We start from the raw sequence: 22,983 nt of genomic DNA, 5'->3' as shown, positions 1-22,983 counted from the left end.
TGGAAGTACTTGGGGGAGCCGGTGAAGCACCCCGTGGAGATAACTCGGTGTCGGGAGCGACACGTGGGGCAGAAGACTCTGTGAGCTCTCTGTGTTCTTGCCCTTTCTCTCTGGTGGCTTCTTCAAAGCACCTGCGGCATGCCAACATATCTGGAAGGGCTATGGCCCCGCATACCCAGCAGGTATTTTCAGAAGGATGGGAGTGGCGTGCTGATGAATGGTGCCTCCGATCAGGGGATCTTCTTCAGCGGGAATGGCTGCGCCTTGAACGAGACCTGGGGCGACTCCTTCTGCGACTCCCTTTCCCTGAGCGACTTCCTCCACCCGAATGGCTCCGCCTATGGCCAGAGCGGCTTCTTCTATGCGAGGAATCTCTGCGAGATGATCTTGCGGACCTGATGGGGCTAACCATTTAGGTAGTGCTAGTGCGTCCTGCTCTCTTTTTCGATCTTCTCTACTTACCAAACTCCTCCCCTCTTACCTATTATGCTGGTGGTGATCTGCTGGAGCAGTGGTCTCCATGGATAGGGAACAGAGGAAGCCTGAAGACACAGGTAACACAAAAAGGTAAGGAAGATAAAGCCATAACAGAAACAAGAGGGGAATAGAGAGAAGAAAAATACAGGGGAGATACTTACCAAACAGAGAGGCAACACTGGGGCAGAAAAAACAGAAATGCAGCAGTCATGAAATTCAGCTGAGCACAAAAAACAGGCAAAAAATGCATTTTCTCGTTTTAAAATTGGAGCCGGGGTCATGTCCCGCCCGCACATGCTCAGTAGCACCGTGCTGCCGCCGGCGCCATCTTGGAAAAGGGAAAAGACATAGATAGACATACACAGGCTGCCCAAAGTGCACAGTGAGCATGTGCAAAGCAGCAGAGTGACCAGGAAGAGTGCTGAAGCTGCTGAGGGACACAGAGCTCAGCAAAGGGAAGTAAAATATGGCAGAAAGGCAACACTGGGGGAAAGGCACCAGACAACCTAAGGTGACAAGAGATACTGAAGGCAGAGAGTGTGCTGTCAAGCTGTAGACAGAGTGACACCAGGGAGGAAGAGGAAACCAGAGACCACCGCAGGTACTAAGCCTGTTTAAGGCTTAAAGACCGATCTTTTTATTATATGCCTTCAGCCTGTTTAAGGCTTACTTCCAACGGCTATAGAGGCAACGCTCTGTTTGCAGAGAAAAAGTATTCATACCCCTGAGATCACCAGAGTGGGGTTCCTTCCATTTAGCTTCCTTTAGAGGCTGTACCGGTAAGGACTTCCACCCAGGAGAGGCTAGAACCTGGCTGGGGCGAAGCGGTAAGAGGGTGATGATCCGTGCGGTCCCAACAGGTGAGGAAAAATAAGAGAATACCGGGGCGGGGAGCGTATCTTCATCTTATAGCTATGTGGTCCTATCAGGTTGTGGGGGCGGAGTCACAACCCAGAGTGTATGCTGCCATGATGCGACAGGAAAACCCATATCAAAAAAATAAATGAAGTTGAAGCAGGTAGATGTTTACAATGCAGGTCCTAAGCCGCAGCATCTTCTACAGTGAGCAGCACCGTAGTGCCATTTCACTATTTACACAGGAATATAGCACGGGAACCATGACAGCTCTGAATTTCTGACATCAGCAGGCTTGATTTTTTTGTTTTTTTTGCACAGGTATAATAAAACAATTTCAATTGTATATGTATAAAACTAAAATGGAGCAGATACATTCATCTGTAGGATTTATTTACCCCCTTTTAATTAGGTGTTATTAGTACTTCAACCAAAAAAATATAAGAACATTAAACCTTAAACATTTTCTGTAAAAGGTTACACAGATGTTTGGGGGACAATATTTTGAGGGGGTTAAAAAATACACAACGTGATGAAAATTTTATAATGTATTGTATTGCGGTGTAATTGTATTATTGACAATAGAAGACCTTAGTAAGCCAAAACCAAGACCACTAATAACCCATTTAAACAATTAGTGGTAAAGTACATGTTAAAAAAAAAAAAATTGTCTTTTTAAAAAACGCATCAATACTGAGTGACGACTAACAAAATAAAGCAATAGTGTTCTAGCAGGCAGCTGAATATACTTCATCTTTTGAGCTCAGTCTCAATGTCTGGTCCACCGCTGCACTGTAGCTCCTGTGCTGTGTAAATTCCTTCATATCTGATTCCCGTATCTTTAACCATATTCACGTTTCTAATTGAGTTTTCAATCTGCATGTTTGCAAACAGAAACTTTTACTTTTACTTCAGCTCTTGTGTATGTAAAAAATACATATTTTGGATTACCTCAAATGCCTCACATGCAAGAGTTCTACAACCACCATACAGTGAGGGAAAAAAGTATTTGATACCCTGCTGATTTTGTATGTTTGCCCACTGACAAAAAAATGATCAGTCTATCATTTTATTGGTAGTTTTATTTTAACAGTGAGAGACAGAATAACAACAAAAAAATCCAGAAAAACGGGGGATTTTTTCCCACTCCCCTTTGCAGATCCTCTCCAAGTCATTAAGGTTTCGAGGCTTACGTTTGGTAACTCGAACCTGCAACTCCCTCCACATATTTTCTATGGGATTAAGGTCTGGCTAGGCCACTCCAGGACCTAATGTGCTTCTTCTTTAGTCACTTCTTTGTTGCCTTGGCTGTGTGTTTTGGGTCATTGACATGCAGGAATACCAATCCATGACCCTTTTTCAATGCCCTGGCTGAGGGAAGGAGGCTCTTACCCAAGATTTGACAGTACATGCCACTGTCTATCGTCCCTTTGATGCGGTGAAGTTGACTTTTCCCGTTAACAGAAAAACACCCCCAAAAGCATAATGTTTCCACCTCCATGTTTGACGGTGAGGTTGGTGTTTTTGAGGTCATAGGCAGCATTCTTCCTCCTCTGAACATGGTGAGGTGAGTTGATGCCAAAGAGCTTGATTTTGGTCTTATCTGACCACAACACTTTCTCCCAGTTCTCCTCTGAATCATTCAGATGTTCATTAGCAAACTTCAGATGGGCCTGTACATGTGCTTTCTTGAGCGCGGGACCTTGCGTGCGTGGCAGGATTTCAGTCCTTCATGGTGTAGTGTATTAGTAATTGTTTTCTTGGGGACTATTGTCCCAGCTGCCTTGGGATCATTGACAAGATTCTCCCATTTAGTTGTGGGTTGATTCCTCACCATTCTCATGATCATTGAAAGTACACGAGGTGAGATCTTGCATGGAGCCCCAGACCAACGGAGATTGACAGTTATTTTGGTTTCCTTCCATTTGCAAATAATCGCACCTGTTGTCACCCTCTCACCCTCTCACCAAGCTGCTTGGCGATGGTCGTGTAGCCCATTCCAGCCTTGTGTAGATCTACAATCTTTTCCTAAACATCCTTGGACAGCACATTGGTCTTGGCCATGTTGGAGAGATTGGAATCTGATTGATTTGCTTCTGTGGACAGGTGTCTTTTATACAGGTAACAAGCTGAGATTAGGAGCACTCCCTTTTTGAGAGAGTGCTTCTAATCTTAGCTCGTTACCTGTATAGAAGACACCTGGGAGCCAGAAATCTTGTTGATTGATAGGGCATCTAATACTTATTTTACTAGTTTAAAATGCAAATCAGTTTATAGCTTTTTTTGAAATGCGTTTTTCTGGATAATTTTGTTATTCTGTCTCTCACTGTTAATAAACCTACCATTAAAACTATAGACTGATAATTTCTTTGTCAGTGGGCAAACGTACAAAATCAGCAGGGGATCAAATACTTTTTTCCCTTGCTGTATTACTGACAAAAAAAACAGTTGGTTGAAATATTTTAACACATCGTTACCTGGATGAAAAACAGAAATAGTGAGCAGGTAGCTTGTGCTCCCAGGGCTAGATCACCCACAAATCAACATAAGAGCCTGGCTAGAGCACAGTAGGTGTCCAAGGGCCAAGTCATCATATCACAAGGAATAGCCACTTGCTGCTCTTGAGTTTCAGGATTTCTGGCCCTGCTAAACCCCTGTGTCACTAGGAATGGGAAGAGTTAGAAGCAGAAGGAGACTGGATTGTGTTCTGTGTTTGCTCTGATTAAAGTGGACAGCTGGCAAGCATGAAGAGTCTATTGGGTGAGGAAGGAACTGGAGAAGGGCAGGATCTGTGCTCTTTTTTCACCAGTCACACATGCTGAGAGAAGTGTTTTGCTGGCCAGTCTTAAAGAGAGCGTAAACTCTGATGGGTTTAACTTCCTCTTTATTCCCCTGCAAAGTAAAAGCATAATGCATACTAGCCCATTATGTTGCACTTACCTGCAAACGAAGCCCGCGATGTCTCCAATGGTGGTCGCGTCCATCTTCTCCCCTCTTCCTTCCAGGGATTCCAGCTCTGTGAATGGCTGGAGTCATGTGACGTCACAGGCCCTATAGAAAAGGCACAATCATGCCATTTCTTTAGTGAGCATGTGACGATGATGTTTGCGCAAGCGTATGTGGTAAATGTTTCCTAAACTGTGCAGTTTTGGGAGATATTTCCAGTACCTACAGGTAAGTCTTACCTGTAGGTAAAAGTGGTGTGTAAGGGTTTACAACCACTTTAATAAAGCAGGCCATAGAAGATCAGCCGGCTGATCAGAAAAAAAAAAAGAACACATTCCCCTCTCCACATATTTGAGGTGGATGGGGTGAATCCTCCCTCCTCTGCTATTCTATTCTGACATCAGACTCTTTTGAAAAATTTGTGTTCGATCAGCACATGGAGCCAGTCAGCTGTTGCTAGAATACACTGATCAGCGCTACAGCTGACTGGCTGCATGTGCTGATCGAACAACAAAAAATGTTTCTAAAGTCTCGTTTGAGAGGAGCAGGTCACTAGATTGACTCCTGTCGAACAGGAATGGCCAAAGATGGATCAAAATGTGTATGGTCCCTGCCAAACAGGCTGAATTTCAATTAATTAATCTATGGCCAGCTTAGTAGACATAAGTGAGGAGGGTGGGTTAAGCCCTTTATCTTCATTGGCTGCTTATTGGGAGGCTTTCTTGGGTGTCACATCATTTCCATCCCTCTCTCCTAATAAAAGTATCACACTGTATTTTGTAACCATTAAATAGTTGCATAGTTAGTAAGGTTGACAAAAAAAAGAAACATGCCATTTGAGTCCAATCAAATGATGAAAATACATTAAACACCTGTATCCAAACAACCCTAAATTCATTCAAGCTAGAGAAAGCATCTTCAAATTTGCCTCAGCAGGGGAAAATCTTCTTGATCCCCAAAATCACTGGATACTGCCTGAATAAAACAATCTACAATGATATATCTTATAAATAATAATAGTTATATTTTATGCGTTGAGAAACATCCAGGGCCTTTTTGAAGCAGTCTACAAAGTTGGCTAGAACTAGGTCCTGTGGAAATCTATTAGGGTACATTTTTTTCACCTGTTTCAATGACAATGATCTAAGAAGGAAATTCCCCTCACTTGGTAGGATTTCCTCTTAGGCTGGATTCACACCTATGCATTTTTGTGCTTTTTGCATTTTGCAGATTTGCCCTACAAATTGTGTTCCATAGGAAACCATGTTAAATGGACTGTAGTGCAAATCTGCAAAATGCATAGGTGTGAATCCAGCCTTATGTCCTTTTGTGTCTCTGGGACAGAAAGTGTATACTGATAACTGGACTGTGCTGTGTGGTTGGACTTTGCATTTGAAGCAGAGCAAAGGAAATAGAATGATATTTCTAAAAAGCATACAGCAGTAGTCTGTGGCCCAATGGTTTCCAGAAACCAGCCCCTACAATAAGAAGATCCCAAATGCCCTGCCAATCAAAGACTGGAGGAAGCTGCTAAATGAAGAGTAGCTTGGGTGCCTGGTTCTGGAATGCAGTGTTCTGGCACTGAGCAATCTATTTTTGGGCACCGTAAAGGAAGAGTCTTGGCCTGTGATATCATTATCACAACAAGCAGCTGGAGACATGGAGCCTACACAGAAATAAGTGCCACTGAACATCAACTACTAACACAAATTATCTACCACAGAGATCAGTGATGGAGTATTTCTTCCTCACAGTAACACCAACAGTGGGGCATTTTTTTACTAATTTTTAGTTCTACTGATATCACTGATGGAGCATTTGTTACTCACACTGACACCAATAAAGGGGTAGTTCTTACATCCAGATACACCAATGATGGGGCATTTTTACTCCCACCAATGATGCCTTATTTTTTTTTATTCCCTACAAGGCCAAGACATTTTTAATTCCACTGACCATTAAGCAATTTTTCTTACCCCCATTGACAGCTGACATAGGGACAATTTTGTTTACTCCCACTGACAGCTGATACACAGGCATTTTTTCTACTTCTACTGATTACCAATGCAGTGGCACGTTTTACTTCCATCGACCTCTAAAAAAATAAAAAATAAAAAATAAATAAAGGTAATTTTTACTCTTACTGGCCATAATCTAGCCCCCCAGCAGTCTGACAGACAGTAAAGTAACCATTTGTTTAAAAAGTTTGAGGACCCCTAGTATAGAAAGTTGGAGCCAATGGGCTCATCATCAAAATTTTTATTTACCACCCTCAATGACCCCTATCTGTAGCACCTGACCGTGTCAGCTGTGACAATAAGTATCAGTGATATAAAAATAAAGTCATGCAGCAGAAGAGCTAACATGCAGTCACACTAAGGCTGGATTCACACCTATGCATTTTAGTGCTTTTTGCATTTTGCAGATTTGTACTGCAGTCCATTTAACATGGTTTCCTATGGTACATGTTCTCTACTGCAAATCTGCAAAATGCAAAAAGCACTAAAAATGCATAGGTGTGAATCCAGCCGTAATCAAGGCAGATGCACATTGTGTCAGGGCACACACACTCAATGTTGCAAGAGTGGCTAAATAGGTTATACTGGAGCTGTCTGCTGCCTTCTGGGAGAGCAAAGATGACTAGCTGCAAACATTTGAAATTATGTGCTATACCGACAAAATTTCAAGAGGCGAGTAGACTTACATTTAAGCTGGGAGATAGGTGGGTCACCCAGTGCCTAGGCTCTTCTGGATACACAGAGGGCTTACTGTAGGACCAAACAAGCTATGCTCTGTGTAGCATCCTGTCTCCCAGATCTACAAAGTCCATCAGCAGCAAGGGTGCATTAACATTAAGAAAGCTCCAGCAGCTAATCAAACCCATTTGCATGTAGGGTGCATGCACCCTGTCTGCGATTAGATGCGAGAACCCCAGAGTCTATTGAACCAAAAAAGTCCCTGATCATTTCCAAAAATGCAGCGGCTGAAAAAAGCATAGCTGTGAACGTGTCCCATAAGAAACCATGTTAAATGGACTGTAGTGCATTTCTGCAAAAGCATTAAAAAATGCATAGGTGTGAACTTAATTTATTGTGAAATTAATCAAAATATCACAATAAATGTGTCTATATTATAAATAAAATATAGTAAAAAAAAACATTTTTTCTAATCAAGTCCAAAGCAAGTGCTGTGAATAAAAGCAGAAAAAATGAAATGTCCTCCATCATCCATTCTAATCCGCATCAAATTTGCCAGTGTGTGGACTTTCACCGAACAAAACTGCAATGTTTGGATTTTCTTTGAACACATGCTCAGAGGTATATGCTACAAGTGCAGCAATCAGAGACTCATCAATGTAGTAGTTTAACCACTTAAAGTGGATGTAAACCCTCCATATACCCAGTGAAGTGAAGAGCCTCAGATGATGCACAGGGATGGAATAAATCTCCCTATATAAGTTTTACATGTATATCTTTTGTTTTTACCTTGATATACTGTTTAGAAAGTGCACGTCACGTTAGGATTTTCACTTCCTGATTCCCCTGTAGGAGGAGATCATTTCTAGACACTGTGAGACAGCTGAGATTGCCTGTGTATAGTTTAGCAGTGTGCTAAAAGTATGAATACATTAAAGTATGGTGGGTTTTACTTCCTCTTTATTTCCCTGGAAAGGTAAAGCATAATTATGTGTCCCTTACCTGAAACCGAAGCCTGCAATGGCACTGCAGTCCCCAATAACATCGAACGTCTATCTTCACCCCTCTTCCTCCTGGGGCCACAAACTCCGGCTCTGTGACTGGCCGGAGACACATGCGCGCAGGACCCGCCAGTCACGGCATGACCCCTATTAGAAAAGGCATGATGTGTCCTTCTCAAGTGCACATGCAATATAGGCTTACCTGTAGGTAAAATTGGTTGTACAGGGTGTACAACCATTTTAAGGACCAGGCCTATTTTTGAGTACAAGTCAAAATCATTTTTTTTTTAGCTACAAAATTATTACAGTATATATATTCCTATTTAATCATCCCTTGATGAATAGAAAAAATCATGACAGGGCCTCTTTAATGTGAGATCTGGGGTCAAAAAGACCTCAGATCTCCCATTTACACCTAAAAGCAAAAAAAAAGAAAAAGAAAGTTTAAGGCTGTTGGGTGAAAGTGACGTTTGATGTCGCTGCCGTCATCCAATGCCATAGAGTCGAGTGGGGGCCATCATTCCCTCACTTGACTTAGTGCCAAGTAGGGGAAGCATCAGATTGTCTCTGCCACTACTGACAGATCCGGTAAGCGGCGGAGACAACAGGACGTGGAGGGAGGGGGGCACCTGCTGTTTTTCACAACATTTGTTTTGGACTTTATTAGAAAGATTGTTCCCTTTTGTGAGCTTTACCAGCACACCCCACACTTTATGACGATGGGAGGACTGAGACGAGGCACACGTTACAAGACTGGAATTGTGCATTTGGGAGCATTCTACTTAGATTGATATGGCTGTGATTGCTGCACTTGTAGCATATACTTCTTAGTGTGTAATCCACTTTGGATAATCAATGAAAGTCCACACACTGGCAGATTTGATGTGGATCATATTGGATGAGGGAAGGACATTTAATTCTTCCTGCTGTTATTCAGAACACTTGTTCTGGACTTTATTAGATCAGGATAAGACAGTCCGTTTAACAAGCCAAGGTCCGATCAGGAGGCAGGTAGAAGACAGGTCCAGGGGCTGAATCGGAAACAGGCATCCACAGATGCAAAGGTAACACAGGAACAAATGCACTGGAGAGCCGAAGATCAACCAGCAATCACAGAGGGTGACTGGTCCATTTATAAAAGCTGTTTGGCGCCAGTCCGGGGCGGGAGCATGCACAGCGTCATTCTTGCACCCATGTAAAATACTGTCAGGACTGTCTGTCTTTGTGAGCCTCTGCTATGGACAGTGCCCACATACAGATACACATACACTATGTTATAGGGAAAATTGTGCTATAGCAATCTCCCACACATTCAGGGTCAGGGTAGACACAGTGTCAGATTCAGAATACTTTAATAATCCCAACGGGAAATTATTGATTATCCCAACTCTATGGCTACATTTGAAACAAGCTTTGCACTGTCTGAAATTAGCAAAGCCAGTAAAACAGCATTCCCATTTGGAACTTCCATATGCTGTCCCATAAAATGATCCTATAAAAAGTTTATAAATCTATGTCCTTTTTGCACCAACACTGCCACTCGCTAGCCCCTGGAAATGCTTGATGTGTATGAAGCACTAAAATTGCCCGGCTTATCAAAAACAGGTCTGCATCAGCTGTCCATTGCCTGCTTGAATATGTGCCAGCCTGCATCTTAGATGGTGTGTATATTTTGATCATATTGACACTCAGCCCATCAAAAAGCTGTATGCCAGCATATCCTGAATGTTTATATGCCCACCTGGTTGCCTGCTTGTCCATTCAACCGACTTCCCCTATATTTACAGGGCTATATAATGTGGACTTGATTTCCGTCCCCGCCTGCATGCATGATTGATCGTAAGCCTGTAGGCATATCAGCCTCCCTGCAGATCTCCTGGCTTATTTACTATCTGCTTACATACTCCCCCCCCCCCCCCCTTTTTACTCTGCTTATACTATTGCTCTGTAGTTGAACTGTAATTTGGAATAGTCTGCTGTTACTATATGACTGTCCTTCTGAGGGCCCCGTTCCTTAGCTGAGTGGGAGCTGGGATCAAACGAGGAAAGACTGGAATCCTCCAGGAGCATCTAAGATCCAACAAACTGCATACATCACAAAGCTGCAAAAGTATGATGTGAGCTGAGGAGGGGGTGAGTGAAAACAAACTATTTAAAAACAACAAGCAAGATTCCCACCTCAAAAACTGGTGTAAAAAGGGTAACAATCTGTTTTTTTAAATCTAATTGAAACTGATTGATGTGCATTTAATTTTGTACATGAAAGTTGTATGAACTGTCAAGGCAACGGCCTATTAAGTAATTTGGATTTGGTGGAGGGTAAAGTGCAGAGAGAACCGCTCACAAAAATCTTGGGGACTGGCTTGTGATGTGAGGGGGGATATAAACAGTATACCCACAAATGTGTTGGAGCCAATGTAGCCAGAGGGGGATAATTACCAGTTGTATAAAACCATACTAAGACCCGCTGAAAAAGTGCAAGGAATCGGTCAATTTTAGACTTGTGTAAAGCTAACCGATATTCATTGAAATATCTAACCCAAGGCAGAATTAAAAGTTTTTAAACTGGGGAAACGCAAAACTACGCATAAAATCATCAACAATAAAGGTAGAACTACAAAGGGTAAGGACCCCAAAACCCCAAAAGAAAAAGCTAATACCAGTACGATCAAACAATATCTAACTAAGGAGACAAGGCCTAAGAGTCCAGGACCGGGAAAACAACAGTGGGATATAAAAAGTATACCCACAAAAGCGTTGGAGCCAATGTAGCCAGAGGGGGATAATTACCAGTTGTATAAAACCTTACTAAGACCCGCTGAAAAAGTGCAAGAAATCGGTCAATTTTAGACTTGTGTAAAGCTAACCGATATTCATTGAAATATCTAACCCAAGGCAGAAATAAAAGTTTTTAAACTGGGGAAACGCAAAACTACTAATAAAATCATCAACATGAAAGGTAGAACTACAAAGGGTAAGGACCTCAAAACCCCAAAATAAAAAGCTAATACCAGTATGATCAAACAATATCTGACTAAGGAGACAAGCCCTAGGAGTCCTGGACCAGAAAATCAACAGCAGGGGAAACAAGATAAGTAAAAAGGAGAGACCTCCGATCAATCCAGAGAAGATATAAGCGCTGAAAGCGAACTGGAGACAAGTAAAATGGAAGAACAGCATGGAGGTGCTCAAATTCCCACAAAATCAGAAATGTCTGACATGTTATTAAGATTGGAAAATGCTATTAAAGGGGAAATAACTACACTACGAGTGGATCTGGGACAATTGCTGTCTCGTGTGGAGGAGACAGAGGAGGGAACGGACAGGCAGGCTCAGGAACTAAGTAAATTAAAAGAGCAAATCAAAATAACGCAAATAAACCAGTGGAAAATCATGTATAAATTAGAGGACTTGGAAAATCAAAGTAGAAGACAAAACCTGAGAATCCATGTGCTACCCAAGGAAAAAGGTGAGGATCTGAGAAATATTATGAATATAATATTTAAACCTTTGTTGGATAAAGGGGAAGAAGATGACTTTAAAATCGAGAGAATCCACCGGGTTAGAAAACATGCAAACATAGCAGCAGATCGTCCTAGAGACATCTTTGTGAGATTCCAATTGTATGAAGAAAAAGCAGAAATGTGGGGCAAGACCCCTTATAAAGTACGAAAGGATCGAGCTTCACATTTTTACAGATCTGGCACCTGAAACGCTTGCCAGACACCGACTCCTTAAACCACTACCTAAGCAAATGCGCATACAGAATATCAAGTACAACTAGGAATTTCCAGCATGCCTTATAGGCCAGAAAGATGGCAGATCTACGAGATTAAGGTTTCCGGAAGAACATCAGGAATTTTGTAGTAAATTGGACTTACATGTCCCATTCATCCCAGGTTGGCTGGAAGGAGAAAATGTTTTGTAGGGTGACGAATAGTATAGAAGCTCATTAAAAGATATCAGGGAGTAACACCTTGCAGGGACAAACAGTAACTACCCACAGTAGACAGAATCTCTATCAAAGGGTTCAACACCCTCAGACATGTAAGAGTCCTGAGACCCCTAATGTAAGTGAGAGATGCATTGGGTGGGGGAAATCCGGAATGATTGGTGGAGGACAGAAACCCTATATTAGGGTCTACCAGCCACCAATCTGTAAGAGGAAAGGAACCACCCAGGAAAGACTTTAGACTTATTGGGCCGCACCTAATTGGAGGTCTGGAGACCCCCTCAAACAGTCCAAATTCAGAAGGACAGAGGAAAACATAAAGGGGCAGTGACAAAAAAACAAATGACAGAAACAAATTTCCTGACATATAATGTTAGAGGTCTAAACTCTCCAGCTAAAAGACATAACATTTTACCTGTCAAATGAAGGATGTGTGGAGAATGCAGCACCCAAAGACACAAGATTACATGTTTATCTCCCCTGTACACGGGACGTACTCGAGGCTGGATTATATAATAGTGGATCATAGGTTATTGGAGCTGGTAATGGAAACAAACATAGAAATTCTACGCTATCTGACCATTCCCCTGTGTCAATGAGGATGAGGATACCAGGTACTCAAAGACAGCCGTACTCATGGCGAGTGAACGAAGCCCTTCTACAAGATGAGAAAATAGCAGAAGCAGTTAAGAAATAGAACACTATTTTCTATTCAATGATGCAGGTAAAATTTCAGGTGCTACCCTGTGGGAGGCACATAAATTCTACATTAGAGGTGTCTTTATCTTCATTGGCATGGGGGAAAAAAAGAGAGAATTAAAAAAATGTATACTCTAATAGAAGAGATACATAGATTAAAACAAGGACATAAAAAGCATAAAGGACAACATCAGGAGATATTTCACCAATTAGTTATTAAGAGAGATGAACTCAAAGATATAATGGAACAGGACTCAAAAAGGACATTTAATAGAATAGCAAAAGAAAGATACCAATGGGGAAATAAAGCAAGCAAACACTTGCGAGAATGTTGAAAAAGAAAAGAGAAATTAATTATATAGAAAAAATTCAAAACAAGAATGGGGAAATGGTATAGACAACTAATGAGATTGTGAAAGTGTTCAGGAGCTATTATGGGGCTCTATATTCTGTAAATCAGAAGGGAAGACAGGAAATAGAGAAAACTGAGAAGATCAAAGAATTCTTAAAAAGTGCCAGATTGCCTCACCTATCAGCAAGAGACAGGTCCATTTTAGACCCATAACAGAGGAGGAAATCCATAAAGCACTTAAAGATTCACCCCCGGGTAAAAGCCCAGAAACAGAAGGGTTTACGACCTGTTATCTCAAAAAAAAAAATAAAGACATTTTAGTCCCGTTTTTGTCAGCATATGAACGGGCTGTGTGTAAAGTATGAAATGGGTGGGGGTGCCCTGTCGGCATTAATAACGGTTATTTTGAAGGAGGGGAAGGATTTAGCTTTGTTCAAATTATAGGCCAATAGCCTTATTGAATGCAGACATCAAACTTTATGCTAAATTATTAGTGACCGGCCTTGTTCACCAGGACCAGGTCGGGTTTATCCCAGGGAGGGACAACGGTGTGAGAACGTTGCTCCTCCTTCAGACTATTAAAACTAGTAAGTCCCCAGGCCTATTCCTGTCCATAGATGCTGAAAAAGCATTCAACAGGGTAGACTGGGGACTTATGATACAAACGTTAGAAGTCTTGGGCCCAAGAATGATCCAATGGATTAAAGTTTTGTACAACCATCCTACTGCCTCTGTAAAGGTGAACGGCGTGTCGTCGTCCCTCTTTGATATGGGAAGTGAAATCAGGCAGGGGTTTCCGCTGTCATCGCTTTTGTTTGCCCAGATATCAAAGGGATTAAGACGGGGAAGGAAGAGCACAAGCTGGCAGCGTTTGCTGATGATGTGCTGTTCAACATTTCAAACACAATGCCAAATTTACTGAAGATATTAAAACAGTACGGAGTAATTTCAAACTTCAAAATGAATCTTAGTAAATATGAGATCCTAAGTATAAATATAAGTAGCCAGGAAGAAGCGAATTTGCAAAAAGAATTACATTTTCCATGGGGAAGGACTTAAAAAATATGGGAGTCAGATTAACTACCTCTCTACGAAAAATATATTTAATAAATTACATTCCCTTGTTAGATGATATTAAGAATGAAATTAAAAAAAATATATCCACTCCACCCCTTTCCTGGATAGATGATACTGGTCCCGAAATTTTTTTTTATAAGTTCCAAATGTTGCCTTTATCCCTGCCACAACTATATTTTAAAACTTTAAAAACTATAATACCGAAGTTCATATGGCAAAATAAAAAACGAGAATTGCATCAGCTGTACTAGGAAAGGGGAAAAAACGGGGGCTTAGCCGTCCAATATCTCAAAAAGTACTATAATGCAGTGGCACTTACACATGTGGTGGAATGGGCGAAGGAGGACAATGAAAAGAGGTGGGTTAATTTAGAGAATGAAATAGGTAGCACACAATTGAGAAGCATAATATGGAACCCTCAACAATACAGAACACTGGGAGTGAACATGCATGAAATGACACGAAACGCACTAAAAATTTCGGACATGATTCATAAAAAAAACAAATGGGCATACAACTCATCTTTGATTTTTTTAAAGGAAAAAGATTATTTTGCACCAGGGAAAAGGTCAGTTGGGGGGAATTGGATAAAAAAAGACAATGCACAGTTGAAAGACATATTAAATATGGGTAAAATATGCACTTACCAAGACTTAAGACTTGACACAGATCTAATGGTGATTGACAGATGGCGGTGCCTCCAGTTAAGGCACTTCGTGGAGAATTTGCCTCACCCAATAAGATCTGGGGAAGATCTTAGGCCGCTTTGATGCGGCTTTGCTTGAGGGGAAAAATCATGAAACAATATATCTCGGATATATAAAATAATATATGCAGGGGAAGACCTGGAGGTTCCGTCATATAACAAAAAATGGGAAAATGAATTGGGGTCACGAAGCAATAAATAGATTATTGAACAGATTATGAAATTAACACATAGTTCCGCTGTAGATAAAATGATGGCTGAAATGAACTACAAGTGCCTGGCAAGGTTGTATGCGTTCCCAGATAAAACACATAAATACCAACCAGGGAAATCCTCGGAGTGCTGGAGACGGTGTAAGGCAGTAGGAACAATGGCCCACTTGTGGCGGGAATGCCCTATAATTAAAAAATACTGGAAAGCAGTTTTACAGTTAATTAAGGAAATCACTAATAAAGTAATACCGGAAGATCCTTGGGCATGCTTGTTCCATGGGTGGACGACTCCGTTAAACAATATAAAGCATCTGTAATCCCCACTCTGATTAACGTAGTGAAAAGTCTCATACCCAAAATATGGCAGGCAGCCGACAGCCCCAAAATCCGGGACTGGATACGCGGTATAATTTCAACATAACCCGGAGAGTTTAAATTATAGTAGGGAAGAAGATATGGTAGACTGAAAGGATAAATGGGAAAGTTGGAAAGTGTTTAAAGCGGGAGTCCGCCGGGACTCCGCGTTTTTTTTTTTAAAAGCCAGCAGCTACAAATACTGCAGCTGCTGACTTTTAAAATAGTGACACTTACCTGTCCAGCGCGCCCGCGATGTCGGCACCCGAAGCCGATCTCTGGATCGTCTTGTCGGGTGCTGCCGCCGCCATCTTGGGTATGGGAATCAGGAAATGGAGCCTTTCGGCTTCATTTCCCGGTTCCCTACTGCGCATGCACGAATCGCGCTGCGCAATAAGGATGGTCCCCGCTACCTCTGGGATCTGTGTGTTTCCCAGCAGGCAGCGGGGCACTTGCGGAAAGGGGCGGGCACTTGCGGAAAGGGGCGTAATCTACGCCCCTTTCCGCAGAGAGCTATCCCGGAAGTGGGTGCAGAATACCTGTACTGTACAGGTATCTGCACCCCCTCCCCCCTGAAAGGTGCCAATTGTGGCGCCGGAGGGGGGGAGGGTTCCGATGAGCGGAGGTCCACTTTAGGGTGGACCTCCGCTTTAAAATGACGTGGAGATACATCAAGGCAATAAGTCAATAATAGAAGGGGGTATTGGTTGAAATGGGTGAAAATAAAAGTTAACTTGACTGTTCCTTAAGCATGAGGTAGGGTGTGGGGGGTGGGGTGAGGAGGTTGGAAATACGAAAAATGTTTAAGATGTTAGTAAACATGTGGTTTGTATTATTGTATTATGACATTTTTATAAATGGATTTGCCTCGGTCTCACTGCAATCTCTTTCCCCCACCTGGAACTGTGTTCCTAAGCTTCAGGGTATGCATTACAGCCCGGGAACCATGGGAGGAGGAGGAGGCGCCGGCGGGGCAGAAGCATTAAGGGGAGGGGGAGCCACTGCGCGACTGACTCTGAGAAAGTGGTCGGCAGCTTTGGAGCTGGTGCATCAATATCACTTTGAAGCCGGTCTCTGGCTGAACAAAACTCACACAGCCTGTGATTAAGGGTTCACTCTTTGGACATATATAATACTTCCAAAAAGCTCAATAGGTTAAAGTGTCTGTGAACATAAAATAAGAAATCATGTTCCTGTCTCTTTAAGACACAATAATTATTTTTAAATAACAAACATGTTATACTTACCTCCACTGTGCAGCTCGTTTTGCAGAGTGGCCCCGAACCTGCTCTTCTGGGGTCCCTCGGCGGCTGTTTCGGCTCCCTCCTGCAAGGACTCCACAACTTCATGCAAGCTTCCTCTTATACTGTGGAGCGCTGTATCCCCGCCGGTGTGCTGCGTCATTGGATGTGATTGACAGCAGCGTGAGCCAATGGCTGTGCTGCTTTCAACCCATCCACTCTAGCCAATCAACGGCCAGGATGAGCAGCAAAGAGGATGTCGGGGTCGAGGGGTGAGGTAAGTAAAGCGGGGGGGCTGGGGGGCCGGTATTGTCATATGTTTTTTCACCTTAATGCATAGAATGCATTAAGGTGAAAAAAGGTTTACCTTTACAACCCCTTTAAACTATCACAGTACTGAAAATTAAACACTTCAGCCCCGGAAGAATTTACCCCCTTCCTGACCAGAGCACTTTTTGCGATTCAGCACTGCCTCGCTTTAACTGACAATTGCGCGGTCATGCAATATGGCTTCCAAACAAAATTGACATCCTTTTTCCCACAAATAAAGCTTTCTTTTGGTGGTATTTGATCACCCGGTTTTTATTTTTTGCGCTATAAACAAAAAAAGCGTCAATTTTGAAAATAACGCATTATTTTTTACATTTTGCTATAATAAATATCTCCCAAAAATCTTGAAAAAAATTTTTTTTCCTCAGTTTAGGCCAATACATATTCTTCTACATATTTTTGGTAAAAAAAAAAATCACAATAAGCGTTTATTGATTGGTTTGCACAAAAGTTAAAGCGTTTACAAAATAGGGGATAGTTTTATGGCATTTTTATTAATTTTATAAATTTTATTTTTATTACTAGTAATGGCGGCGATCAGCGATTGTTATCGTGACTGCAACATTATGGTTGACACATCGGAAATTTTGACAAATTTTTGGGTCGATTGTCATTTATACAGCAATCAGTGCTATACAAATGGAATTAATGAAATGGTATCGGGTTAAATGGCGCTACCTAAAAACAGGTTTCCATTCCAAAGTGGACTCATAGAGGATAAATAGATAGAAATAAAAGCCAAGGTCTTTATCCAAAGAGCCCAATAGCCTCCCTCAGCCTAATGCTAATGAACCTCTATGTTGATGAACCCAGGAAAACAGAAAGAACCTCAGCTTCACCCAGAGAAGGTTATATCAAACAGTGAGTGTAATAAATCTATAGGCCACCAGGGATAGTGGTCACAAAACATAGAATTCTAATATCGGGGACTAATAATCAAGCCCATTACATATTACATCTCCAAAACAGCGGAAATATCAGGAACTGATGGTTCCTGATATTTCCGCTGTTTTGGAGATGTAATATGTAATGGGCTTGATTATTAGTCCCCGATATTAGAATTCTATGTTTTGTGACCACTATCCCTGGTGGCCTATAGATTTATTACACTCACTGTTTGATATAACCTTCTGTGGGTGAAGCTGAGGTTCTTTCTGTTTTCCTGGGTTCATCAACATAGAGGTTCATTAGCATTAGGCTGAGGGAGGCTATTGGGCTCTTTGGATAAAGACCTTGGCTTTTATTTCTATCTATTTATCCTCTATGAGTCCACTTTGGAATGGAAACCTGTTTTTAGGTAGCGCCATTTAACCCGATACCATTTCATTAATTCCACTCTTAAAAAGAAACCCTATTAAGGGATTCCTTTTTTCCGGGGGGCAGCAGCCTATGTAGTGTTTTACATACAGGTATACTATATTTATACAGAGGTTTTATATTGATCTGGCTTAAGTTACTCCTGGTGTTGAATAGCGCGGTTCCTCTATATTTTTATTTTTACTATTAGTGCTATACAAATGCACGGATTCCTGTGTAAATGACACTGGAAGTGAAGGGGTTAACCACTAGGGGGCAGTGTATGGGTTAAGTGTGCCCTGGAGAGTATTTCTAGCTTGGGGGGGCGTGGCTACGTGTAACAGGTCACTGATCTCTGCTCCTGATCACAGGGAGCAGAGATCAGTGACACTGTCACTAGGCAGAACGGGGAGATGCTTGTTTACATTAGCATCTCCCCGTTCTTCCTCCCCGTGAGGCGATCGCGGGTATCCCCACGGCGATCGAGACCTGAGACCCAACTCATGGAGCTTGCCGCTGGCTGCCTCTTAAAGGACAACGTACAGGTACGTTCGTTTGCCTGTACGAGCCCTTCTGCTGACGTAAACGGTTAAAAACAAATCAAGGGAGTGTAACATGCTGTTACTGAGGACAAGAGCGCCTGCAGAACTTTTTTTGGGGGGCATCATTTTAAAGTCATTCATTCTCCACCCCTTTTTGACAATGTTGTGAAGGGGAGAGGTTTAGCCATTCATGATTACATAAAGCGCAGGCCAGGGTCCCCCATATAGATCCCCTTTAGAGCAGGCCAGTGCAGGTCCCCCTCTTTACTTAGTCTGCTTACCTTTTTTTCACCACTCCGCATTACATGGTTGGTACAGCACATTACACAGTGGGCACACCACAATACACAATACAGTGGGCACAATACACCACATTACATATGGGTACACCACACGACATGGTGGGCACAGCACATTACACAGAGGGCACACTACACTGCATTACATAGTAGGCACTGTACAGCACAGCACATGACATGGTGGGCACAGCACATTACACAGAGGGCACTCTACTCCGCATTACATGGTGGTCACTGTACAGCACAGCAGATGACATAGTGGGCACAGCACATTACATGGAGGGCACGCCACTCAGCATTACATGGTGGGCAGTACACATGGTGGGCACAATACATCACATGGTGGTCACTGCACATGGTGGTCACAATACATCACATGGTGATCACTGCACATGGTGGGCACAATATAGCACATGGTGGGCACAATACATCACATGGTGGTCACTGCACATGGAGGGCACAATACATCACATGGGGGTCACTACACATGACATGGGGGAAGCAGCAGCTTGCCCCCCAGTACAATCACTTCACCCCCAAAGGACAGTTTCTGCACAATCCCGCCTGTTTACTGACCTAATTTTAGCAGCATGGTAGATCTTCTTCCTCCCGGGCTCCTGCTGAAGGGGGTGACATCAGCACCCCTCCCCCACAGAGCTGCCTGAAGCTCCTGGAGACTGAGAGGATCTGTGTGTGCAGATCCTGTGATAGGAGCTGGGCAGTACTGGCAGTTCAGCTCCCCTTCTCTGCCTCAGATTGCAGCGCCTGGGTGCAGTGCACCCAGTGCAGCCACTTTCTGGGGGGCATTTGACCCCCCCTTACCCCCTCCTGTGGAAACTTATGACTGAGGCAGTTAAAGCCCATATCTTGGCATACAAAAACAAGGAGACCTTGTCATGTGACCCCCTGTAGTTTCTTCTCTATGGTTCACACTGACTGCAGGAATGAAATCATTCGAGTTCAGCTGAACTTGCACGATTTCATTCCCGCATGTCAGTCCCAACTTTGGGGGTGATTTCAGAGACATCTGTGAGGGTTTCTGCACAGATGTCAATAAAGATCACACCCTGAAATCGCCAAAAGTAGTACAGAAACTACTTTTGGGAATCAGCGCGGTGTCATTGCCGACAATTGCCACTGATTTGAACCAGGGCTGAAGGCTAGAGATCAACTGCTGGAGTCCAGTTTTCCACCAATTGGTCTTTGTGACTAGTGATGGACGAACTTCCGACGGGACGTTTCGCGAACGCGAAATGCGAACGGACCCAAACGTTCGCGAAACCGAACGTTCGCCGCGGGCCCCATTGACTTCAATGGGAGGCGAACTTTGCAAACCTTCATGTCGAATTTGCGGCCACGTGGTAATTATTAGGGGGTAAAACGTAGTCCCACCATCTGGACAATGACATAATACATGTATGAGGTGAATTTGGGATCGATAACTACAAGCATTTTTATTTTATTTGGGAAATTGTTCTAACAATTCAGGACTATGGAGCTAATGAAGGCAATGGAGGAGAGGGAAGGTCAGGGACCAGGGTAGGCAAAGAAGAGGGTGCAGGAGATGATCACCAGCAGCGTGACATACCGGAATGACACATGCACCGTGATAGAGGCATCTGACAGCAGCACCGTAATACAGAGCACTGACAGCAGCACCGTGACATACAGCGCTGACAGCAGCACCGTGACATACAGCGCTGACAGCAGCACCGTGACATACAGCGCTGACAGCAGCACCGTGACATACAGCGCTGACAGCAGCACCGTGACATACAGCGCTGACAGCAGCACCGTGACATACAGCGCTGACAGCAGCACCGTGACATACAGCGCTGACAGCAGCACCGTGACATACAGCGCTGACAGCAGCACCGTGACATACAGCGCTGACAGCAGCACCGTGACATACAGCGCTGACAGCAGCACCGTGACATACAGCGCTGACAGCAGCACCGTGACATACAGCGCTGACAGCAGCACCGTGACATACAGCGCTGACAGCAGCACCGTGACATACAGCACTGACAGCAGCACCGTAAGCAGCCCCAGGAGGAAGTCAGCACAGCACAGGGATGGTGTGATCCCCTCATAATAAGAACCCCCAGGAGGAAGTCAGCACAGCACAGGGATAGTGTGATCCCTTCATAATAAGAACCCCCAGGAGGAAGTCAGCACAGCACAGGGATATCATAAGCAGCCCCAGTAGAAATATGACACCGCTCAACCTCTTCAAAGAGGAGGGTAGGGGCATATAGTACGGTGTGCTTTTTTGGGTCAAGGAAGTGAGCCAAATGAATTAAGAAGGTCTGTGTGCTTGATTAAAAAAATAGTTTATAGACATATACATGGTCTACTGGTCACATGTGTTGAATTCCTCCGAGATCCATGCCTCATTCATTTTTAGAAATGTGAGGTAGTTAACACTGTGGTGAGCTAGGCGAGTACGCTTATCGGTCACAATCCCCCCTGCTGCGCTGAACGTCCTTTCGGACAGGACACTGGATGAGGGGCAAGCCAACAGTTCGATTGCAAATTGGGCAAGCTCTGGCCAGAGGTCAAGCCTGCCCACCCAGTAGTCTAGGGGTTCATCACTCCTCAGAGCGTCCACATCGGCCGTTAACCCAATGTAGTCGGACACCTGACGGTCTAGGCGTTCCCTGATGCTGGATCCGGATGACACCTGTCGATGGGTCGGCTGAAAGAATGACCTCATATCCGAAGTCACCAACACATCTTCAAACCGGCCTCTTCTTGCAGGCGCTGTTGGATTGGTACCCGCAAATCCTTCTCTGGGAGTGGGAATTGCTCCTCTGCCAGCGCACGCAAAAGCAGAATGCAGCATTTCTCGAAGCAAGGCCTGGAAGTGCTGCATTCTGACAGCCCTCTGCGACGGCGGTAACATTTCCGCCATTTTGTGTTTGTACCGGGGGTCTAAGTACGTTGCCACCCAGTACTGGTCCTTGACCCTCATGCTTTTTATACGGGGGTCCCTATTAAAACACTGGAGCATGAAGGCCCCCATTTGCACTAAAGTGGAAGCGGTGTGGTGGCCTGGCTCCTGCTCATCATCCAGGATAATGTCGTCCTCTTCATTCTCCTCTCCCCATCCTCGCACAACAGGGATCCCAGAAAGGTTTAAAGCATGCTCTTCTTGCTCCTGCTCATCCGCCCCGGCACCATCCTCCTCTGACTCCTCATCAGACTCCTGTTGTTGACTTGTCTCAGATAGAGTAGCCCCCCCTGGGAATTCATCCAGCATTGCGACTTCCTCATCTTCCCGCTCCTGCTCCTCCACAGCCTGATCAATGACACGACGCAATGCACGCTCCAGAAAGAAGGCATAAGGTACCATGTCACTGATGGCGCCATGGCTGCGACTGACCAGTTTGGTGATCTCCTCAAATGGCCGCAGAAGTCTGCATGTGTCGCGCATGAGCAGCCACTGGCGCGGTGAAAAAAAACCCAGCTCCCCAGAACCGTTTCTTTCGCAGAGTTCATACAGGTAGACGTTAACTGCACGTTTCTGCTGGAGCAGCCTATCAAGCATATAGAAGGTTGAGTTCCATCGCGTGGGGCAATCGCAAATAAGACGTCTGACCGGCAGATGGTGTCGCCGCTGAATGTCAGCAAGGCGAGCCATGGCCGTGTAAGATCTTCTGAAATGGGCCGAGATTTTCCTTGCCTGCCGCAAGATGTCCTGGACCCCAGGGTATTTGACAAGGAATCGCTGCACGACCAAGTTTAAGACGTGTGCCATGCACGGCACGTGCGTGATTTTGCCCTGTTTCAATGCGCTAAGCAGATTGGCACCGTTGTCACACACCACTTTACCAACTGTCAAATTGAGCGGTGTTAGCCACTCATCTGCCTGTGAACGCAAAGCTGAAAGGAGTGCCGGGCCAGTGTGGCTCTTTGCTTCCAGGCACAACAGACGCAGCACGGCAT

This window comes from Lithobates pipiens, unplaced genomic scaffold, assembly GCF_037356315.1.
Source record: "Lithobates pipiens isolate NorthernLeopardFrog02 unplaced genomic scaffold, aLitPip1_a1.2 Scaffold_13, whole genome shotgun sequence".
In the NCBI taxonomy this organism is placed as follows: Eukaryota; Metazoa; Chordata; class Amphibia; order Anura; family Ranidae; genus Lithobates; species Lithobates pipiens.
Note: the sequence above shows the minus strand (reverse complement) of the source record.